Source organism: Myxocyprinus asiaticus, chromosome 19, assembly GCF_019703515.2.
Source record: "Myxocyprinus asiaticus isolate MX2 ecotype Aquarium Trade chromosome 19, UBuf_Myxa_2, whole genome shotgun sequence".
Classification (NCBI taxonomy): Eukaryota; Metazoa; Chordata; class Actinopteri; order Cypriniformes; family Catostomidae; genus Myxocyprinus; species Myxocyprinus asiaticus.
In genome coordinates, this window is record NC_059362.1 from 39,670,737 (window position 1) to 39,696,473 (window position 25,737).

Sequence of the window (25,737 nt, forward strand, 5' to 3'; positions counted from 1 at the left end):
TGTTTTGGCCAATGCTCGCTCACTCGCATCCCTATGGAGTGTGTGCCTGTGCGTGAGCACGAGCAACAGGTTGCTGGCTACAGTTCACTTAACGGCCACAGGTGTCATTAATAACAAGGGTTTCTGAATCTTACATACTGCACCTTTAACATTATTCCAGATTATTCTGCACCAAGCAAAGTTTCAGCGCTTGATAAACGGCAATGTTTTTTTTTCCTTCTGCTCTAGTGTGATGAGGGGCTGCCATGCAATGTATGTTTACTGTTATGAATGTTGCCTACGATGCTTACATAAAATACAGCTTTTTGCAACATGATGAACAATAAACTGCAGCATTAGAATATAAGCTCCAGGTGAAAGTAAAGTAAATAAGACAGGAATATATTACTATTGTATACAACAAATCTTTTATTATTAAAAGTAATAATAATAACACTGTATCATACTGTATTACAGTGGTAAACTGGACAATAATGAATAATTGTTGGGTTATAATAATAATAAATAACATCTGAATTCCAAAATCTTAGTGAGTGAAGTAGTATATTTTGCACACCCTCTTCATAAAAAAAAACTAGAATTTTTCATTTCATTTTAAATGACATTTTTCATTAAACATTTTGAGTGTACTTGGCTACAACGGCTGATAGGATGAATTTAAAATTATGATTTAAAGTCAATTTTATGTCATTTTTAAAGCAAAATTTTCTAAATGGGGCCCCGGGTTAGTCGGTTGTTTGGGACCTCAATCGTAAACCCGCCCCTGTTTCCATGTGAAATGTCCACAGAGTGGCCCCAAAAGCAAAATGTTTTGAGTTGTAATTGATGTAATACAGTCAACAGGAATGCATATTTTATTAACCATATGGCCTAACACAAATCTAACTCTAAACCTAACCATCAGTTTAGTAAAAAATTAATTAGAAAGAAAATACAACCTCAGAAATGCGCTCATCATTGAATATGTTTACTAACTTCTGGTTTCCAAGGGACCAAAACCCGTTTCTCTGAGGCTTCTTGCTAAACAAGCTATTCGTAGTGCCACAGCAAAAGGTAAACACATTTGAACTGATGCAAAACTGTCTGATTGGAGATTGTGCTTTTCTTTAACTCGGCAGAATAGGGCCAATGCCAGGGTAACAGAACATTTGGTAGCAACATGTGGATTTTGGTTTAGGGTTTGTCTAGTAGTAAAGAAATTAGCTGAATTCAAGAACAGTAGAAGGTACTGGCAAGTCCCCATTTAGAGTTGCTAGGTAAAATGAATGTTTGCATGTGTTTGTGTATGTGTGAGAGAGAGTGTGTTATATAAAGAGAAGAATAGAAAGAATGTCAGACTAGACAAGAAATAAGATGTTCAGAGGTGGAATTGCAAACAAGACCCAATGCTATTATATGCTATCGACCCAGTCTGGTCCAGTCCTGCAAAAGCACATGGGGTCAGAGTCTGTATGTCACACCACTGCAGACAATATAAAACACTCTCACCTTACTGATCTGCCCTACACCATCATTAACACCTGTGGGGTCATTTCATTTCACCAGTGACCTGCTTGACAGACAGCTGAGCACAGCAAAAAAAAAAAAAAAAAAATCCTAATCAGTAATTAAATAAAAATAGAAATTCTCTCATAATTTATTCACCCTCATGCCATCCCAGATGTGTATTACTTTCTTTCTTCTGCTGAACACAAATGAAGATTTTTAGAAGAATCTTTCAGCTCTGCTGGCCAGACCTTTCAAGCTCCAAAAATCCCATAAAGGCAGCATATAAGTAATCCATACGACTTTACAAATTTACGACCATACGAATTTTCATTTTGGGTGAACGATACCTTTAAGTCTTGTTTTCAGACAAATGTAGCATAATGTAGTGAAGTTTATGCTTAAAACATGAAAGACATTTTTGCCAGTGGGGTCAGAAATATAAATGTAGCTCTAAGGGAAAAAAATAGTACAGTATGCTTCTAGCCGAAGTCTTCTCTATTCTAAGGCGAGCACAAAGTGTCTCCCTTCATTTCATCCACCTGAAGTAGAACCCACAGCTGGTCTGTTGTTGATGCTATTGGGCTTTTGGTTAGCAGACAGGGAGAGCAAAGTATTGCATTCTAATCACGGGCTAATCAGTCCAGATCAGAATGGATAAAGCATGTGAACAACACTTCTCTGAAGATGTGTGAAGGGAACAGCTGGCTGGCTTTGACTTTGAAAGGCTGCCGAGCAAACAGATGTACAGACGTGGCAAGATATTATAACAACAGTCAAGACTGAGTCGCAAATGAATTGCAATGAGACAGCAAAACTTCTGAATTTCTCCAAGAACAATTCTAGCACTTTGCTAGAAGATTCATAGTAGATCAAACCACGATTAATAGGCTTTGCTCATCCTGGAAAAGTCTGATTTGGTTTTCAAAACAGATCTTTAGGATTTACTGTTAATGCTGTCATTTTGCAAGTGATAAAATTACATTTGCTTGTTCAGAGAGTGTAGTCAGTATCTACGGTATCTGCATCGATTGCCAAAGTAATGATAGCCAGAGTCATTGTAGAAAGAGAGGCTGATAATTTTACCTCTGCTCATGTATATCTTGACATTTCGCTGCAGTACTTAACACAAGACGCACATGGGAGGACATAAGCGACTCACACATTTTAAGCATTCATGCATATACTGTGTCTAAAACCACTGGCTTGTTCACTCATTCACTAATATTATTCACTTCATAGTGAATATCACATAGTTTGCTTTATGAGGAAATAGTAAGCAAAATGTGTTTATTTGGACACTGTTCCAGACACTATTACGCAATTAATATGCTGGTATAATTGTGTTCTGAATGATGACAGAACTTCTAGAAAAGGGATCCAACTGAGATACGTTCAACCCCCCCACCCCCCCCCCCTCAAAAAAAAAAAAAAAAAAAAAACATATTGATGTAGTTTGGGTCGTGTTTGTAAACAATGGATTTTATGTGGTTGTTGCTGCTATGCTGGTGTGCTCACCAGGTTTCTTAAATAGCTTAACCAGTGCAGGTTAACCAGCATTTTTTGGCTATGCTGGTCCACCAGCCATACCAGCACCAAAGCAGCATAAACCAGCTTGGTCCAGCATGGAAATTTATGCCAGTATTTTCAGCAGATACATTACAAAAAACTAAATGGATTTGAGTCTGATATGCCAAATAAATCAGATTTTTACTGCCTGTCTGAGCAAAGCCACATTCAATCAAATGTTTTCAGAGAACATGTTAATTATTCCAGTTTCACTTATTAGTTATTTTCAGAATGAGAAAAAGTGTCTCACGCTTCAAAAGTGAAAAATATTTGGAACTCGTGGTGGAAGAGAAGGCCAAACAGAAATTTTTTCCTTCACAAGTAGCCTGAAGCATTATATGCATTCAAGCCCCAGTTGTAGGATGGATATCCATTACAGTATATGTAGATTAATAACGCCTGTATTTTTGATGGTAGTCTGACTAGTGCTCAGTGGTTGCATAACAGAACACAAACTCCAGTGAAGAGCACATCAGAGGCACTGTCAGTGCAGAGGCACATTAATGTGTAGTAGTCCAGGAGAGCAGAGAGCTCAGTGTGGATGAGTAGCACTCCATGAATGAGAAGAGCATGCTTCAAAACCTGCTTTGAGGGACTCTTCTAAATGCTATTGATGTTCCTTTGATCAAGGTTCTATCCTCTCAACATTGGCATGGGAAAATTTCAAACTTTGTACCAGTTTGTGAAAGATGACCAAGATTCATCAAAAGAAAATGTAGTAGCCTTGATTTTGTGACTTCAGTGAGTGAAAATCAAATTGAAATATGGAATGCTAATTCAATCAAGGGGTGATGAGTAGTCTATACACATTATTGAAAACATGAATAAATAAAACTTATGCTGTTGCCAAGCAAGTATTCACTGGTTCTAAAATAAAAATATTCTGGTCCACTACTGTGCATTTAAAACCATTCAGTACAAGTGGTCAAGGTAATTTTTCATCTTCAGAATCAGGTAATAAAAAGTGTTGTGATAGCAGTTTGTTTGTTTTTCAAGGCTTTAATTCACTGATGCAAACTGTATATTCTATGATTCTGTACATCTGTCTTTTATGTGTTTAGATGTGTTGGCTCGACTTTCTCATTTTCTTTCTTGCCTTCGAGGCTTGGTGTGGTCTGATGAGGTCTAATGTGGTCTGATGTGGTCTCTAGGGGTCTGATTAGGTCTAATGTGGTCTCAGGTCTGATGGGGTCTGATGTGGTCTCTATGTGTTATAATGAGGTTTGATGGGCTCTGAGGAGGTCTAACGGGGTCTGATGTGGTCTCTAGGTGGTCTAATGTGGCCTCTAGGGGTCTGATGAGGTCTCTGGGTGGTATAATGAGGTTTGATGGGCTCTGATGAGGTCTAATCTGGTCTCAAGGGGGTCTGATGAGGTCTAATGTGGTCTCATGGGGGTCTGATGAAGTCTAATGTTGCCTGATGAGTTCTAATGGGGTCTGATGTGGTCTCTAGTGGGTCTGATGAGGGCTACAGGGTCTGATAAGGTCTAATGTGGTCTAGTGAGGTCTAATGGGTTTTGATGTGATCTCTAGTGGGTCTGATGAGAACCACAGGGTCTGATGAGGTCAACTGTGGTCTCCAGGGGGGTCTGATGAAATCTAATGTGGCCTGATAATGTCTAATGGGGTCTGATGTGGTCTCGGGGGGTGGGGGGGGAGTCTGATTAGGTCTAATGTGGTTTTTAGGGTCTGGTGATGAAGTCTAATGAGGTCTAATGGGGTCTAATGTGCTCTCTTGGGGGTCTGATGATGTATGATGGGGTCTGATGAGGTATAATGTGGTCTCTAATGGGTCTGATGAAGTCTGAAGTGGTCTCTAGGGGGTCTGATGAAGTCTGAAGTGGTCTCTAGGGGGTCTGATGAAGTCTAATGTGGTCTTTAGGGGGTCTGATAAGGTCGAATGTGGTCTGATGTGGTCTCTTGGGGGTCTTATGAAATCTAATGTGGTCTAATGGAATCTGGTGTGCTCTCTTGGGGGTTTGATGAGGTCTGATGTTGTCTGGTGTGGTCTTTACTGGTCTGATGATGTCTAATGGGATCTGATGAGGTAAAATGTGGTCTCTAATGGGTCTGATGAAGTCTAATGTTGTATCTAGGGGTCTGATGTGCTTTGATTAATTCTGATCTATCTACCTAACTGTCTTTCTATCTTTTGGGTCTATGAAACTTGAAGCTTTTAATACTATTTAAAACTTTCAGACAAGGCTTTGTCAAATTAACATCATCAACATCTAGTTTGACATTTACTGTATGTTCTTGCAGATGCTTTCTTGCCAAAGCAATTTACAATTAGCTTTTCTGAAGAAATTGCAAGTGGTGCTTGCCCATGCAAAATTCGCCTCCACAATATAGGGTGTTGTCGGTGCTTGCCAAGGCATTGCTATGTGATTGCATAGGTGTTCTAGACGATTGCTAGGGCATTGCTAGGTGGTTATTGGGGTGATATGGGTTGTTGCTAGGTGGAGGTGGGCATACTGGCCCATTTATAGATATGACCCAGGCCTCTCCTTCAATGTGTATAGAACTGTACAAAAGTTTTTGGCAGTTGGGAAATATGTTGTATAGTTAGGATGTTTTCAAAAATAATACCATGAATGATTTTTATTTATCAATTAACTTCATACAAAGTGCAGTAAACATCCATGTTCATCTTTTATTCAATTCTATTTGAAAAAGGAAGGTTTGGGAATCTAAAACTGAAATTTCCTATTAACAGAAGTAGATATAAAATAACTATCTAAAGACAAATGTTTTAGTGAAACATCTAATTTTCCAAGACAGTTGGCACTGTATTAGTGGTGTGCAGCAAAGCCATTATCTGTAATTGTATCTGTATCTGTTACTATGACAAAATGATCTGTATCTGTTTCTGTATTCGGATAGAACCGGATGTGGGCGTGGCTTAAACCAGAAGTGTCTCTGAACTAATTTTAAAATGTAACTCTTACATTTATAGTTTCTGTATATTAAATATGCCTATTTAAATATTATTATTACTATTATAATAATTATTATTATTAATTGTAGTTATTATAATAATTATGATTATTATTTAATTAAATTATTGATATATTCTTTATTTTTTCTCACCTGACGAAACTGGATATGTAGGTTACATTAACTGTGGAATGTGTTTTTAACTTTGGATTCTCCTGGTATTTCTGACATTAATATCTGCTGAAACAGAATTTTCATATATGTCTGTGCAGTGTGCAAGTATAACAACGTTATTTTGGGGGCACAAGGTGTCAAGCAATTGTGAAGTTTCAAGCACACATTTTGCAATGAATATTAAATACAAATACAAACATTAAAAGAAATGATAACAATTTAATTAAGCCTAAAAACAGGTGAAAGCACTGTAAATCTATATCAGAAAGTTTTATGATAGGCTACACTTGAGGCTTATTTTGTGTGCACATATTTTAACAATGTGGAGGACATAATTATTTTGTTAAATTACATGTGCAGAATTAGCTAAATGCAGTGGAATAAATAGCAAGAGCTAGCTTCTATACATTTCTAGAAGAGAAAAACAGAAAAAAATGTGCATGTTTTGGTTTCTCCACAATCCTCCATGTGCAGGAATATTCTGAATAGATTTACAAGTGTAACGATGTTGCTGGCACTGGCAATGACAAAGACAATGACGATGAAGTAAAGAACCCAAGTGCAAATTTATTCCGACTCGTGATATCCAAAACTCTAACTACAAACATGAATGAAACATAAACATAAACTTGACTTGACATAAGCTTGACTTTGACATAAAATTGACTTCACAACCAAAGTTACATTCAACAATACCTGACAATGGACAATGGAAAACATGAGGGTTAAATACATGAACATGGGAGAACACATGACAAGGATAACCAATAAACACAAAGAACTCTAAACAAGAAAACAAGACAATAAACCAATGAAAACAAGACACATGAACATGGAGGGAAACATGAAATAACATGACAAGGGAACCACATGACATGAAACAGGAACTAGAATTTCAAAATAAAAGACATGAAAAACATGAACCAACAAAATACACATGACATATCCCCCCCACTAAGGGGTGGCTCCTGACGCCCCAACACATGAACAAAACACATTAAACATGGCATAAACCCAAAGTTCCTTAGGGAGCTGGGGGGGGGGGTGGGGGTGGTCTTGAAGTGTGGCTAGGCAAGACACGGCGTGGGCCGTGGCCTGGCAGAAACAATGGAAAGCGGGGCCCTAAGAGGCTCGAGGGGTGGAGCCGTGAAGGCGGGGCCATGAGAGACTTGAGGGGCAACACCAGGGAACTTGATGCCCAGAGAATAGCCAACGGCTCGAAGGACCATGGTGGAGCCGGAGGTTCGGAGAACCGAGGTAGCGCACAAAGCTCAGATAACCAAGGTGGAGCTGGGGGATCGGAGGACAATGGTGGAGCCGGTGGGACTGAGGACCAAGGCGGAGTCATAGGGAAGGAGGTCCCCGGTGGAGCCGCAGGCTCGGATTGACGAAGCGTAGCTGTGGGATAGGAGAGCTCAGGCGGAGCCAGGTGACTGACTGACCAAGGCAGAGCTGGAGGGACGAGGGACCCCAGAGAAACCGATTGGCCGAAGGACCACGGTGGAGCCGAAGGGACATAGAGCCAAGATGAAACTGAGGAACTGGAGAACCAAGGGGGAGTCCAGGGCTCGGAGGGTCTAGGCAAATTCGGAGGGTTGGAAGTTCCCCTTGTCTGATCATGAGGAAGCGTCCATAGGGTGGGTACATTTACATTTATGCATTTGGCAGATGCTTTTATCCAAAGCGACTTACAGTGCCCTGATTACAGGGACAATCCCCCTGGAGCAACCTGGAGTTAAGTGCCTTGCTCAAGGACACAATAGTGGTGGCTGTGGGGATTGAACCAACAACCTTCCGCTTACCAGTTCAGTGCTTTAGTCCACTACACCACCACCACTCCACAAGGGCGGGGTACAAGGGCGGGAACCACCTCCAGGTCCAATAGCTCAGCTGTGGCTATGACATGGTGTGGACTAGACTCAGGTGTGACTGTGACATGACATAGAGCAGGCTCAGGCGTGGCTGTGACATGGCACGGAGCAGGCTCAGGCGTGGCTGTGACACGGCATGGAGCAGGCTCAGGCGTGGGCAACCTCATTAAAGTCCACTTGGCATGCCAGAGCGTAAAAGTTCTCCACATAATTTTCCAGGTGACGATTCCGCTGACGTAGGCATAGGAGGTAGATTTCTGGGTTAATTTTTGCCGGTCAGGTATTCTGTAATGATTGCTGGTGCTGGCAATGACAAAGATGATGACGATGAAGTAAAGAACCCAAGTGCAAATTTATTCCAACTCATGATATCCAAAACCCTAACTACAAACATGAATGAAACATAAACATAAACTTAACTTGACATAAACTTGACTTCACAACCAAAGTTACATTCAACAATACCTGACAATGGACAATGGAAAACATGAGGGTTAAATACATGAACGTGGGAGAACACATGACAAGGATAACCAATAAACACAAAGAACTCTAAACAATAAACTCTAAACAAGATAACAAGACAATCAACCAATGAAAACAAGATACATGAACATGGAGGAAAACATGACATCACATGACCAGGGAATCACATGACATGAAACAGGAACTAGAATTTCAAAATAAAAGACATGAAAAACATGAACCAACAAAATACAAATGACAACAAGTATTTAAACCTGTATGGAACTTTTTGGGAATAAAGGCTAAACCATGCAATTACCTTTACTGGTGATGTGGATATAAATGTGGTCAGCTTTAAGAGACACACAGATGAGCTCCGCTATAAAATCGTCACTTCTCTGGTCAGGAATTCAACATCGCCATCGACAAGCCCATCCTCAAGCCTCTCCAGTTCCCTGTGGTCATCGACGACTCAGTCCAGTTTCCTGTGGCCGCCATCCGGACTGATCCGTCATCAGCGGCCACCAGCCAGTCTGTCCAGCTTCCTGTGGCCGCCAAAAATCAGCTTGCTATGCCCCCTGCGGAAGCCACTGACCTCATCCCTGCCCTGTGGCTGCCTAACCCTGGGCCTCCACCCTGGCCGCCAGACCCTGTCCTATTCCTGAGGCCTCCGCCCTGGCTGTCAGAGCCTGTCTCCTTCCCCAGGCCTTCTCCCTGGCCTTCAGACCCCGCTCTCTATCTGGTTCCTCCTCCCAGGCCGCCGGACCACACCCCTTTCATCAAGCCTCTTCCCAGGCCACCAGACCACGCCCTCTTCATCAAGCTGCCTACCACCCACCTTAGTCTGTGTGTCTGTCGGTGTTGTTTGGTCTTGACGTCTGTTTCATGTAGTGTCAGGATGCTGTCACTTTGTCAGTCATCCTGACACCCATGTTCTGTGTTTGTGTTGAGTGCATGGCTCAGTGTTTCTCTCCTGGCCATGTGTCTTTGTTTTTGTCTCTGTGTGAGCGCACGGCATCGGGTTTGGTTTCCTTGCCTTGCACTTTTCTGTTTGTTTTGTGTTTCGTGTTCATAGCATGGTGTCTGTATCCTGACTCTCCTGTCTAGTTCGGTTTCGGTTCTGGGGTCTGGATCCGGACCCTCATGCTCCATGTTTTGTTTTTCTTCCCACCCTTCCTCCCTTGGTCAGTTTCTCCTGTGTTGGTGTGTATGTTTTGGACGCCATGAGGCGTCCCTCTGGGGAGGAGTACTGTCACAGTCTGGCCTGACTGTGCCTCCTCTGACTGTCAGTTTTTCTTGTCTGAGTGTTTTCCTGTATTGGTTTTGTCTCTCTCTCTCTCGTGTTTTGCAGGTGCCACATGGAGAAGGGCAGCTCCGTTCCTTTTTTAAGCTCCCCTCGTGTTGAGTCCTGTGTCAAATTGTTTGTTGTTCTTTCTGTTAAATGTTTGTCTCCAGTCAGTTGGTTCCTGTTCCTGTTATTAACTTCGGTTGGTTTCTGGTTTATTTGAGTTTTTCAGGTTTATCATTCTGTTTCTGTTTTTCCCCCTCACAGGTGTTTTGATTTGTACTTTTTGGTTATTGTAAATAAAGCCCATATCCTTTCCTCCCTGCATTTTTGTCCTGCCTTGCTCTCATAATCCTGACAATTTAACAGCAAGTTTGTTCAAAAGTACATAGGGCAATGCCACGAGTAATGCCATTGTGTTTGAATGGCTTATTCTGGAGGTTACATTGACTGTGGTTACATGCACAAGAATATTCCTATATTAATCAGAACTTGGCTATATTTCAATTATGTACTGTATGTATGTACTGTTTCAATTATATAACTGATTGCCATAACACATTATTCTTTCTAGAAATATGAATAAAACAACTGGTATTAATCAGAATTAATAGGATTTCTTTATCATGCAAACACCTTATTCAGACAATCTCCTGTATTGGAATATTCATTTATATCTGTGCTTGCTCAGGCACAAGTAATTCTACTGTAGGTGCTATGTGATACAGGCAGTTGTTCAATGGCATGCAATACGGGAAAAACGTTTTTGGAATGAAGAGGAGACCGATTTTATTTTTTCACAAACATTGAAAGAAATATTCATAAATGTATGTCTTACATCTTGCTATGTATTGTTATCGTGTGTGCTTTTATCAAGGATATGAATTAGACTTAATGAGTTGATTAAATTAGTGTGTAGAAGTATAAAAAATGCAGTATAATAAAAGGCCAAAGTGAGCATCTTCAGGATTTCAAAGTGTAGAATGCTAAAAAAAAAAAAAAAAAAAAAAAAAAAAAAAAAAAAATGACATTAAATTCTGAATATATGTAACGTATGCTGGAACTGCTGACAATGATGGCAATGACGAAGACGATGATGAAGATGAGAACCCAAGTGCAGTTTATTATATAAGTGAAATCCAAAAACCCTAACCATAAACGTGATCTAACAAAAACATAAACTAGACTTGACTCTGACTCTGACTCTGACTATGACTATGACTATGACTATGACTATGACTATGACTACAAAACAACACATTCACATTCATCACATTCAATACTTGACAACTACACAATGGAAAACATGAGGCTTAAATACAAAACATAGGAGAACATAAACCAATGAACAAACAGAACTGATAACAAGATAATTAAACAAACCAATGAAAACATGACACATGAACATGGAGGGGAAACAGGAACACATGACATGAAACAGGAACTAGAATTTCAAAATAAAAGACATGAATCAACAAAATACACCTGACAATATATAGAGATTTCGTCTTTTCAGAATAAAGGCTTAACCAGAATGTAGACCTTAGTTTTGTATATAAACATGGTCATTGCCATACAAATGCAGTTGGACTCTTTCAGGGATGATGAAGGATGTTGTGTGAGCATATCATATAGTCAAATAAAAATGTGATGTACTTTTTGCAGCCTTAAAGACTAGGTACTGCAAATGGATAGCTACTGTTTCAGAGAACCACAATCATTCAAAAGTGCACTAGAGTGCATCTCCTGATTAAACTCTTACAGGCAGGAGAACGTAATTAATTGGGTTCACCTTGAGTTCATTTATTCTCTTGAAGTGCCAAAGAAAGTCAGCTGATTACTGCCAAGCTCTATAAAAATTAATTCTTGTCACTCTCTGTAACTGAGACAAAAGTCTTCCCTATAGAAAGAGAAAGTTCTAGCTCTTTTTTTTTTTTTTTTTTGAAAGAGACACAGACAATACATTGATAACACAATAAGAACTGATACTGATAACTACATTGAAGTAATTCACACAGAATGGAAGGAGGGATTTCCGAATTGGGTGTGTAACAGTGACCTGATTTGACCAAAAGAAGCTACATTTTATGATACCATGTTTGTAGGGTTTTATAAGTGATGTCACAAATGCTATTGAAACTTATTACACAAGTCTCTGGAATACTCTATTCTAATTGGTCAATGGCACCATCTAGCAGTCTGATATGTCTGAGTAACAACCAAATATCCAGGGGATTAAGACCGGTTAACCAGCTATACTTCTCGGATAACTCTGCGATCTCTACAAGTAAGCAATTAAAATTATTTTAACCTTAAATCAATGTTTCATATCCACTTATTTATTTATTTGGCAAGTAGTCTTGTAATAAGCTGGATAATGAGCAGTCAGACGGTCATTATTTACTAAATAAAAACCACAGAACTCTGATGCAAACCGGAGGTGGAATTCAGCTGTTCAGCAATTTCTTTCATCTCACATAATTACAAAATTTCTATGCAAATCAATACTTTATATCCATTTATTTATTTATCTGGTTAGTAGCTATGTAATAAGCAGGATAATGTACAGTCAGCCGGTTGTTATTGCAAAATAAACTTCAGGGGGATACAAGACTCATCTGCTTTCCATCGGGGTCCTGATCACCCTGTCAGGGTTTATTTTGCGATTACAACCAGTTGACTGTGCATTATCCCTTACATAATCTCGGCAAACAGTTTGAGATTTCAGCCTATACTTGGTAGTGTTGTGTGGTGGAATTTTTTAATTAGATGGCATAGTGCAATTTCAGTTCAATTTGATGTTTACATTGTTTTCAGTTTCCCATACAGAAATCTGATAAATCGCAATATGTGTAAAACACATTTGTATGTTCATTAATAGTTTTCACTGATATACAGGTGCATCTCAATAAATTAGAATGTCGTGGAAAAGTTCATTTATTTCAGTAATTCAACTCAAATTGTGAAACTCGTGTATTAAATAAATTCAATGCACACAGACTGAAGTAGTTTAAGTCTTTGGTTCTTTTAATTGTGATGATTTTGGCTCACATTTAACAAAAACCCACCAATTCACTATCTCAAAAAATTAGAATACATCATAAGACCAATAAAAAAAAAAAATGTTTAGTGAATTGTTGGCCTTCTGGAAAGTATGCTCATTTACTGTATATGTACTCAATACTTGGTAGGAGCTCCTTTTGCTTTAATTACTGCCTCAATTCGGCGTGGCATGGAGGTGATCAGTTTGTGGCACTGCTGAGGTGGTATGGAAGCCCAGGTTTCTTTGACAGTGGCCTTCAGCTCATCTGCATTTTTTGGTCGCTTGTTTCTCATTTTCCTCTTGGCAATACCCCATAGATTCTCTATGGGGTTCAGGTCTGGTGAGTTTGCTGGCCAGTCAAGCACACCAACACCATGGTCATTTAACCAACTTTTGGTGCTTTTGGCAGTGTGGGCAGGTGCCAAATCCTGCTGGAAAATGAAATCAGCATCTTTAAAAAGCTGGTAAGCAGAAGGAAGCATGAAGTGCTCCAAAATTTCTTGGTAAAGGGTGCAGTGACTTTGGTTTTCAAAAAACACAATGGACCAACACCAGCAGATGACATTGCACCCCAAATCATCACAGACTGTGGAAACTTAACACTGGACTTCAAGCAACTTGGGCTATGAGCTTCTCCACCCTTCCTCCAGACTCTAGGACCTTGGTTTCCAAATGAAATACAAAACTTGCTCTCATCTGAAAAGAGGACTTTGGACCACTGGGCAACAGTCCAGTTCTTCTTCTCCTTAGCCCAGGTAAGACGCCTCTGACGTTGTCTGTGGTTCAGGAGTGGCTTAACAAGAGGAATACGACAACTGTAGCCAAATTCCTTGACATGTCTGTGTGTGGTGGCTCTTGATGCCTTGACCCCAGCCTCAGTCCATTCCTTGTGAAGTTCACCCAAATTCTTGTATCGATTTTGCTTGACAATCCTCATAAGGCTGCGGTTCTCTCGGTTGGTTGTGCATCTTTTTCTTCCACACTTTTTCCTTCCACTCAACTTTCTGTTAACATGCTTGGATACAGCACTCTGTGAACAGCCAGCTTCTTTGGCAATGAATGTTTGTGGCTTACCCTCCTTGTTTTCTGGACAACTGTCAGATCAGCAGTCTTCCCCATGATTGTGTAGCCTAGTGAACCAAACTGAGAGACCATTTTGAAGGCTCAGGAAACCTTTGCAGGTGTTTTGAGTTGATTAGCTGATTGGCATGTCACCATATTCTAATTTTTTGAGATAGTGAATTGGTGGGTTTTTGTTAAATGTGAGCCAAAATCATCACAATTAAAAGAACCAAAGACTTAAACTACTTCAGTCTGTGTGCATTGAATTTATTTAATACACGAGTTTCACAATTTGAGTTGAATTACTGAAATAAATGAACTTTTCCACAACATTCTAATTTATTGAGATGCACCTGTATATCAAGCAACAAATGTTTCAAAATACTACAAAAATGTCTGTGTTCCTATATACTGTATATTTCCAAATCACAGTGGAATTTGAGTATCAACCTGGTCTCATAATGAAAAAGTGACTCTATCTACATTTTTGCAAAACACGTTATACCCAGGTACAATTCCCTGCAGTTTCCAGATGAAATGAACACTAGAGGTGCTATAACAACTGTGTGTTTTATTAACTTTCACTCAGATCATGACTTGGCAATGGCTTATTTGACATTATAAACACATATTTTTCTCTCTGTTACTTAGACCCTGCTATGTTATGAAATCGACACACTTTTACTCTAACACATCTTTTGAAAAATTATACATTTTTAACGCTTTTATTACAGACCCACCTACACATATACACTTATTCAAATATGATTAGCTTGTGCAGTAGCCTACCTCATAGATCATTGGACTTTGGACTCAGTGGACTGTGGTTCTAAACCAGACAAGAACTCAAGCTGACACATGACTCAACAAAGACATAGAAGCGACACATCATTGCATAGTTGCTTCATAAAATTTGCTTTTCATTTTGCTTCTGCATTTTAAAACAATATCGGTTAAGGTTACGTGTTAGTTAAAGGTAAGGATGTCTGTTTTGTTAAACTCTCATTTCTCTTTTCAGACACTACTGGTTACTTAGGGTAAAGTTTTAGGTTAGGGAGGTACCTTTATCTAAAATTCACCTTAAAAACCTCATCTGATTACAACCTCATTTAGTTTGGTTTTGGCACCCCCTGCTGGACATTTCTCTTGAAAAGTGCAGCCAAACTTGTTAAGAAGCACGTAATTTCAGTTTAGCAAAAACGTTGCAATGCTCATGTAAATTTCATGAGACCAGGCTGTTGCATATGTAGCCTACATTTATGGTCATGTATATATGAACTATAGTTTTATACTGTATGTTCTTGGCCATATATCAGATTTCTGTATGTGAAGGCATATGGAATACCTTTTAACTTACACCTTTAACAATCATACAACTTTATAATATTTTTGTACATTCTAATAAAACCAAGTCAAATAAATCAAAGACTCAATCTATTTTATTATTAATTTTTATATAGCATAAAAAATAGTAACTACAATATAAAGCAACATGCATATTTCATGTATCTTTTATCTGTTACTACAAACTGTATTTTAAATAGCAACCATATTTTCAGGTCATTAGACATCTACTCCTTTGTAAACACAGCAGGTGTCATGATGGCATGGAAGTGCACAGAACAAGTGCTCACTAAAAACCACTTCACTCAAAGACCATTTTGTTTCAAGTCATTTCATTTCCATGGTCCTGGAAAACCTGGAAATATGAAGAATTCTGAAATTATGTTTTCAAGCCCTGGAAAAGTCATGGAAATGGAGAAAATCTTAAAAGTCATAATTCTAATTATTTCTAAATTTTCTTGTTATTCTCTGCACTATTGGCTAGTTGCAGTTTGGAGAGTACAGTAAGTTTACATTTCTAACACATTCTCAGCCCTTTTGTACCCTCCATGATTATCTATAATCACTTGCAGGTGCTTTTGCTTCTTTATCAATTGCCCTTGTGATTGGCTGATTGCTGTTGCCCAGGGCGACGGTGACAGTTATATCGACACAGTACATAAGAGTGACATCTTGACACCACAGGATCTCATAAAGTAGAAAATATGTTGCCTAGTATGTACTGTATGTAACACCTTCCAATATTCAGGTTTCTATCACCTTTGTCCATTTAATAAACTATTAAAGCACAGGAGAATCTCTCAGTTATATTTACCAGAAGCTTTTATCCAAAGCGACTTACAGTGCACTTATTACAGGGACAATCCCCCAGAGCAACCTGGAGTTAAGTGTCTTGCTCAAGGTGATGGTTGTGGGGACTGAACCAGCAACCTGATTACCAGTTATGTGCTTTAGCCCACTACACCACCACCACTCAGTTTCATTATAGTGGAGAGAAATTTCATTTCTTTAACTATTAATTCATTTATAAGATTCAATCGAGTGTTTCTAAAAGCCTAATTGCTATATTTCCCTTGCTAAAACCTATTTAATGTCAAAAGCCTTTTTACATGCCTTATAAACTGTCTGTATCATTTTATTTTAGATGTGTTTGTGCTGTAGAAATGTTAAAGGAATAGTTCAAAAATGAAAATTCTTTACTCACCCTCATGCCATCCCAGATGTGTATGACTTTCTTTTATTGCAGAACACAAACAAAGATTTTTAGAAGAATATCTCAGCTCTGTAGGTCCATTCAATGCAAGAGAATGGTGACCAAAATTTTGAAGTTCCAAAAAAAACATAAAGGCAACATAAAGTAACCCATATGACTCCTGTGGTGTAATACATGTCTTCTTAAGTGACCTAATAGATTTGGGGCAAGAACAGACCAAAATGTAACTCCTTTTTCACTGTAAATCTTGCCATTGCAGTATCTAGGCAGGATCATGATTTCAAGCTTGATTACACTTTCTAGTGTTTGATGTGTGCTAGATGGCACTGGGTCACCATTAATTTCTATTAAGGACCTACAAAGCTGAGATATTCATCTAATCATTTGTGTTCTGAAGAAGAAAGTCATACACATCTGAGATGGCAAGAGGGTGAGGAAATGATGAGAGAATTTTCTTTGGGTGAACTATTACTTTAAGCGCTATTTATTTATTTATTTATTTTTATTTATTTTTTTTGACCTGTAATGGTTCAAAAAGGGATAGGTTTAATTGATTGAGAAATAGAAATGAAAAAATTAACTACATAATAAAAACAGATTAAAGCCATGTCAAAAATGTAGATGAGAAGGAGATGAATAAATAATTAGAGAAAAGCATAACTTCAAAACAGAGAGAGAAGGAACACATGAATCAGTCCTTCTTTTGCATTTTTTCTGCATGTTGCTCAGAAATCCACAGTTTCATACTCTACACTAAGATCTCTCTTTTTCATGCATAATTATATTATTATGATTATTAGAATATACTGTATATTTTAATTAACATTATTACAACAAAACTCATCATGCCATATTAACATCCATTCAGTTATACTGATATAAGTTTCATTAGCCTTTACATTTTTTATTTTTAATGTTGCTTTCAGACAATTCACATTTAACACAGTAACCGGTCTCTCTATTATTTTCAAAGTAATCCAAGCTGATTCAACGAGAAAGGGAGTTGTTTGACCTATTCGACCGATTTGTTACAGTAAAAAGAATAGAATGATTTCTTTGCAAATTATACAGCATGCTGTATATTCTTTTATATATATATATATATATATATATATATATATATATATATATATATATATATATATATATATATATATATATATATATATTAACCTGCATAACTCTCACTCTTTCCAAGGCAGAAGATTGTGTGGACAAAAGTCAGGACAAAAATATGTTTAATTGAAAGAGCTGGAATCCAGCACGGGTCATTTGTTCTGTCGATAAAAATGGCAAAAATGCCCATGCATAATAATCCACAATACAGTTTCATGGCCAGTAAGTAATATTTATGGACAGTAATTTTGGAGCTCATGAGTGACTTTGTGCACCTGCTGAGTTAAACTCCCAAGATATATATTATCAGTCATGACATGAGAATTTGACCTATCTAGACTCATAATCATAAGAAGTGTTTGTGTGTATTTTAAGGAGATTGTTTGGGCTGGAATTGGGATTTGTCTAGAACTTATAGCTGTTGAACTGGTACAGCCAGACAGGGACCTTATATTAAGGCATTAAATCATACCCCACACTGTGGGGAAAAACTAGTCACAGTTTGGCTATAGGTGACAAAACAGCACATTTTATTGGCAAGCACAACCAGCGAATTATGTGGATTGACCTTCACACTGCTTATGAGCTACATCAGCCCAGCGATGAGTAATGAGACTTGAGTGCATCCAATCACAACACCGCATTAATAATACTGAATCTCTCCACTGAAAAAATAGCATTGGATTCACATCCTCCCACTAACCAGGCCAACACACACACATACTATATACTGTACACTCTCTAGTATTTCTTTTTATTTTACTTTGTTTACTCGTTCTTATACACACTTTTTATATCTCATGATATAAGTCACAAAACACCTGCAATATAACTGGGTTTTCGTAACTCAAGGGGTTTCTTGCAACTGGGCCTTGGTCTTTAACCAGTCAAGTTTGAGTCAAGTCAGAGTCCAAAGGGGGCCGAGTTGGACTCAAGTCCGAGTTCATAACAGCCAAGTCTGAATCAAAATCAGAAAATGAATCTGTTTATGAATCTGAATATAAATTGCTACTGTAAACTCAACTCTTAGCCAACACATCGAGACCATATTCAAGTCTTAGTCCTGCTTCGATATAAATATAAATATAAATATATAGAGAGAGAGAGCTGACATTAAATAATTTTGGGAAGTTGACGTCCTGCAATGTGAGATATTAAAACTAAAACAATTTTAAACAGCTTTTTGCTTTTATAATTATTATGCATGCAGCTTTCATAACCTCACATTAATTGAGAGATAACATGACATATTTGTATTTAAAAAATTGACACAGGACCATTTAAAGTGAACTGGTGAAGGCAAAAGTTGCTTAAAATTGTGAAATTGTTAAAGGGATAGTTAACTCAAAAATGTAAAATCTCTCATCATTTTCTCATCCTCATGCAATCCCAGATGTGTTTGACTTTCTTTCTTCTGCTGAACACAAATGAAGATTTTTAGAAAAATATCTCAGCTCTGTTGCTCATTTAAAATGCAAGTGAATGGTGACCAGACCTTTGAAGCTCCAAAAATCACAGAAAGGCAGCACAAAAAGTTCAATACATATCTTCAAAAGTGATATGATAGGTTTGGGTGAGAAACAGATTAATATTTAAATCCTTTTTTAAATAAATCTCCACCTTCACTTTCACATTCTTTCACAAAGTGCTAAAAATTTTAATAATGATTTCTTTAAGCTAAAAAAATACACTTTCCATTATCCATTCATCCAAACTTTAAACAAAAATCTTGATGTTAATTTAAAAATAGTCCCTGGACATGTTAGTCATCATTTAACAATTTACCATGGCACCGAATGATTACCGTATTTACTTCTATAAATATTGTGATTAAAAAAAAAAAAAAGAAAAAAAAATTATTTTACAATAAAAAATGGTAATACCATGATACTGTACATCTTGCTACATTTCTGTTAGTAAAATGATGTAGCATTTTCCAATAAGGATATCAAGTTTTGCAAAACTAAAAAGCTTTTTATAGCCTCTAAGCATCTAATCCTGAATTGAATCTGTATTCCAGAAAGCTGGACAGGCTGTGGTTCACGATCGTGGCTTCTATGCAGCCTGTTGGAGATCCATTAGATGCTCTGTGAGGCAGAAGCAGTGTCCTGCATCCAAGATTTACTGCCACCGAGGGCCCATGGAGAGAACTGAGCAGAGAGGTAAAGGGAGACTTTTAGGAAACTGAACACAAGTCAGGCAGAAGCATTCTGGGTGTGTTTCAGGGGTATAACAAAGTCTTACATGTCAGTAGTAAGTGATATGGAATAATCCAGCCGTGATTTCACCATGCATTGGACAAATAGGCTGGCAAAAACGATCAGGATTAAATAGCTCCTGCAATATAATCTGTAATATCAAGCAACATCCCATTTTCTTGGCCAAGATAGAGGTAATAACAGTCCTGCATAGTGTGTAGATGTGCTTTAGGTCAATATAACAATTCTTTCTATATGCTTTAGTGTGTACTGAATACAGTGACCCCAAAAAGTATTTGGGAACTTAAGACGCACTTAAAAATGTATGAATTTCCTTGCATTAGTAAAATACAATCAAACCAAGTGGCATTTATTTTAAAGAGCACACATGTATACGTTTTAAGCAAAACATTTAATAAAAAGTGTATATAATTGATGTATATATAGTCTCAATATGCAGACAACTGTCTGTAGCACTCAATGGAATCTATTATCTGATAAAGTAAATTAAAAGTTGGATGACCATAATGTTGATTACGATCAATACCAGACAGTTTTAAATCCCTGGATGGTCTGAACTCTTTCATATCCTGCGTTATCTCAAATTTATGACTTAAATTCCAGATAATAATCCGGATGAACACAAGGACCACAAAATCTCAATCAATCTGCCATTGAAAAGAAGTGAATAAATGGAGCAAAAGGCTAATCAGATGGCAAGCTGGCTTTACTCTCTTTGTTTTCATTTACTGATAGAGCAGAGAGTGAGACTGACATGTGACAAACATTTAGGATGGCTCATTGTGTGTCCCTTAGAATTATTGTTCATTTACATCAGTCTATCCAAACTTCATACAGCTTTTCTTAAGAAACAGTTTGATTGCGATGAGTGTTTGCCCTCTGATGGTCACTACCAGAACTGCAAATACATTTTTCTAAATTACTGCAAAGGGATAGTTCACCCAAAAATGAAAATTATGTCATTATGTACTCACCCTCATGTTGTTCTAAACCCACATTACTTTCTTCAATAGAACACAAGACAGAATGACAGGCTTAGTCACAATTCACATTTACTGTATGGAAAAAGTATCCAATGAAAGTAAATGGGGACTGAGGCTGTCATACAACATGAAGGTGAGTAAATTATGACAGAATTTGTATTTTTGGGTGAACTATCCCTTTAACTAATTTTCATTAGTTTTGGACTGAGGGAAAACAGACTTAACACAAAAACTTTTTTTAACACAAATATCTTATTAAAAACTTTTATGTTATTAAAAGAGGGTCATATTATAAGGTACACATTAAAAAGTTTAATGGTACATATATATATATATATATATATACACTCTCACACACACACACACTTATATATATATACTTACACATATATATATACAGTTGCAATCTAAATTATTCAACCCCCCTAAGACAGTAAGGATTTACAAAGGTAAGCTTTTCTGTTGACCCAGAATTTTTAAACTTTACATCTATATCAGTTGAGTGACACATTCAAAGTCATAGTGTGAATATATAACCTAATATTTGTAAATAGCAGAATTTTTTAAAAATACAGCCATGTCATAATTATTCAACCCATATTGCATGTAGCTATTTCTTAAATATGTAATGCTACACAAGTAATTGTTTTAAAACAAAATTAAGTCATCAATCTGCAATGGCACTTATTTAAGTTTTAAAATTTAAGTTAGCGTTGTAAGCAAAAATGTATTTCTATGCAAAAAATGCAATTAAAAATAAGCTGTCTCAAAAGCTAATAGAGGAGATTATTTCATTACACAAGAAAGGTCATGGCTAAAAGTACATTTCCAAGGCACTTCAATTTCCAATAGACAAAGCTGGCAGCACCATTCATACATTTTTAAATATGGTACAACAGCAACCTTCTTGGGGTGTGGAAGAAAGCAAAACTTCACCAAGGGAAATATTGACTTGAATATTCAAGAAGTAATAGGAAAGAAGTAGGAAAGACTTGTGGAGTCCTGGAAGAAGGTTTTATAGACGTATGACACTAAACTGAAAATGAGTTTTAGACCCATGAGTCAGCAGTACATCTGGAGTAAGATGACAAGGTGATGACAAGAATGACACCATCCCCTCAGTCAAGCATGGAGGTGGGTCAGTCCTATTATGGGGTGTTTTGCGGCTGCAGGAAACGGCTATCCTGACTATGTGACTGACACCATAGATTCTTTCAGGTATCAGGCCATTTTGGCATGAAAAATGTGATGCCTTCAGTGTGTAAATTGAAGCTCAGTGATCACTGGACTTTCCAGCAAGACAATAACACCAAGGATACATCCAAGTTGTCCAAAATCTTGTTCAGGGATAGGTCGTGGAATGTCCTTAAATGGCCCTTTCAGTCCATCATTAAAATCCCATTGCAAACCTTTGTTGGGATTTCAAGGAAGCAGTGGCAGCACAGAAACCAAAGAATGTCAATGAGCTGGAAGCTTTTGCTCATGAGAAATGTGTAAAAATTCTAATAGAGAGGTATCTGAAGCCTGAGAACACTTACCTGAAACATTTATTTGCTGTTATTAAGGATAAAGGATGCTCCACGAATGATTGACTTTGGGGTTTGAATATTTTTGACATGACATTTGTGGAGAGAATTAGTTATTTTTTATTTTAACATTTGGGTAAACTGAACTCTTTGTTCTCAAAATCACTCAAATATGTATTAAAAACTTACTTTGACTGTTTACTGAGGTTTTAGTTGATGTGTTTTAATTCACATCACCAGAATGTATTGCTGGTCAGAGGGGTTGAATAATTTTGCAAGCAAGGCACCACAACTAGGATCAAGTATGATGTTTTGAATTCGGAGTTTGTATTCAACCTTGGTTTAAAGACTTATACGTAAAATAAAAGGATAAATCCCTTCAGCCACAGAAAAAAAAAAAAAAGCTTGTACTTCATTTGAAATAAATGCATGTTTAACATGAAAGTTTAAAATGAGAGAATCATTTCATTAAAGGCCCAATCAATCTTAAGGTAGTTATTAAATAAATAATTCACCCATAAATGCAAATTGTGTCATCATCCACATGTCAATCCAAATGCATATGACTCTCTTTCTTTTATAGAATACAAAAGAAAAAATCATTTATTTCCATGCAATGTCAAAGAATGGGCACTGGAGCGTTCAAGGTTCAAAAAGGACACAAAAGCACCATAAAAGTATCATAAAAGTAATTCTTATGATTTGTGCGTTTTATATAAGTCTCGTGAATCCATATGAAAGCAGTATGTGAGGAATTTGTGAGTGGTTGATCTGATTAAAAAAAAAAGAAAAAAAAAAGGTTTAAATCATTTGTTCACAAATCAGACTGATCCAGTTTAAGCAGTTACAGTTAAATTTCTGTTCCTCATACAAAGCTATTGTATGACTTCAGAAGACTTGGAATATAGTGCAGGAGTCAAATGGATCGCTTTTATTTTGCTTTTATAATGCTTTTGTATTGGTTTTGAAGTTTGAAACCTTCAGTTCCCATTTGTTGTAATGCATGGAAAAGAGCAAACACCAAATTCCCCCTTATTTGTTCCACTGAAGAAAGAAAGTCATACAGGTTTGGAACAACATGAGGGTGAGGGTGATACCAGACTAATCCTTTAAAATCGAATCCTTCAGACCAGCAAATATGGAATACTACAGTCAGTGATAGATACCACAGGCCTCTGGACACAAAACAAACCCTGAATCTGTACCATACACCAGCAGCAAATATCCTTTTATTCAAGCCTTAAGTTTAAAATTTAAAAGTACCTCTTAAGTTTAACAAAGCTTGAAGCTCTTTTGCAATTTAGATCTATTACAGAAGGTAATGAGGCATTAAAACAGAAAAATGAATAAGTCATATGTCAAGTGAGCAATTTTTGGCTCCTTGTATAAATGCAAACCAAGTTTAAGAAGTTTTGTTGAGCATGATTTGATTCAGTTTCAAGCATTGGTCAGCTAATTAGTCATTTAGCTGACACATTTACCCAAAGAAACTTACAATACACTTAAAACAGGTATATTCCCTCTGGAGCAGCCTGAGTTTAAATGTTTTGCTCAAGGTCATAATTAGGACAATAAATAAAACCAGAAAAACAGTTATCAATATCAGTGTTGCTTACTCTGTGCAGTCTTTCTTGTGGTATATTTTGAAAACTTATGAGTAGTACCTTCACAGGCAATAAAGCAGTGGCTCAGTGAGTAGCACTGTCACCTCACAGCAAGAAGGTTCCTGGTTTGAGTCCTGGCTCAACCTGGGCCTTTCTGTGTGGAGTTTGCATGTTCTCCCTGTGTTCATGTGGGTGCCCCAGTTTACCTCACAATCGAAAAAAATCACACAGGTTAATTGAATTAAATTGCCCATAGGTGAGAGTGAATGTGTATGTCTGTGTGTGTTAGCCCTGAGATGGACTTGCCACCTGTCCAAGGTGTTTCCCTGTCTTTGGCCTGAGACAGCTGGGATAGGTCCCTACACAGGATGATGGATGGATGTTTTAAATGATATTGCAAAACAAAACTGCACTTAAGAAAGTACATAACCATATTTGCTCTTTCATAATGCTATGAAATGTAATATTTGCCTCTACAAATGAAAAGCAGTCAAGTCATTAAAAACTGGCCTCTGGCTTCTTCCTCACCAAACACATGAACACATTACACTGTACAAGCTTTGCCAATTAGTTAGGAATAATTTATGGCAAAGCTAAAATATAAGTAAGGCCCTTGGGCAAGTAAAATGCCACAGTTGAGATGTGAGAAAGAGCATTGTCTGTTAGCTACTCAAGAAAGAACAATGAAATCTTATTAGGCAACATGAATGATTACTAAGTTAATGACTCATTACTTAACACTGGATGAAATGGATCATCTGACATTTATATTGCTACAGTATTTCAAATATAAAACAAAAATAGTAGTGCTTGCTTAGGCACGCATTACTATTACTATTGCTCATATTTAGTGTTAGGGATTTGAATAAACACCTGTTAATATTAAAATTCAACATGTAATTCTTCTGGCACCATTGGTGCTATAAACATGAATGAAATTGTGTGCCTTGTTGGCAAGAGATGTGCTATTACAGTACTTTTCTAAGCAATTGGACTTATTTTCATATGATGGACAATAAAATGGGCAAAATATTCCTATAGATTTACAATTAAGGAGGGACCCCAGCCATATAGATATATCTATAGACCAGAGGACTCTTTTTCTCTATTTAAAAAAAAAAAAAAAAAAATCAATCTCATTTAAACAGCATCAATGACGTTCAAGAACAGCCATAATTTTACACTAGATGGCAGCAAATTACCACAAAATGATAGTAGGGTGACTAAAATTACAGATTTAAATTCATTTATTATGGAGCAATGTAGTTGGATGGTACCTTTCTTGATTGATGTGAGGAATACAGAGTGTTTATATTTTAATTATTTATTTACTATGTATTTGACTGTTTAATCATGCCATGTCTGTAAAAACCAGTTGTTGAAAACAAACAGTAACATCTTCACCTATATATATACAGTATCAATAAGATAATAGAATATTGTATGACTGTGGATTAACTTTGTCTATAACAAAATTAATGTGAAATATAAAAGTCAAGACCCTAAGAGAGACATTTTTTTTTATCATGAGCCTGGACTGTATTGATATTTCCCATTGTGAGGTTAAACATTTATATATATATATATATATATATATATATACAGTATATAGGCCTATATATTACTTGTCTTCAAGTGTAAATTTACAAGTGTATAATTTATCTCATAACGTCTTCTAATTAGTCATAACTAAAGAAAGTGACCATTTTAATGCAAATGAGATGATGTACAACTATAACAAGCCAAGCCATACTGTACAAATGGCCAAAATAGTGCAAATGACACTATAAGTAGGGACGGTGGTTTACAAATACAGTGTTAATTTTGTATTTTTTTATTTT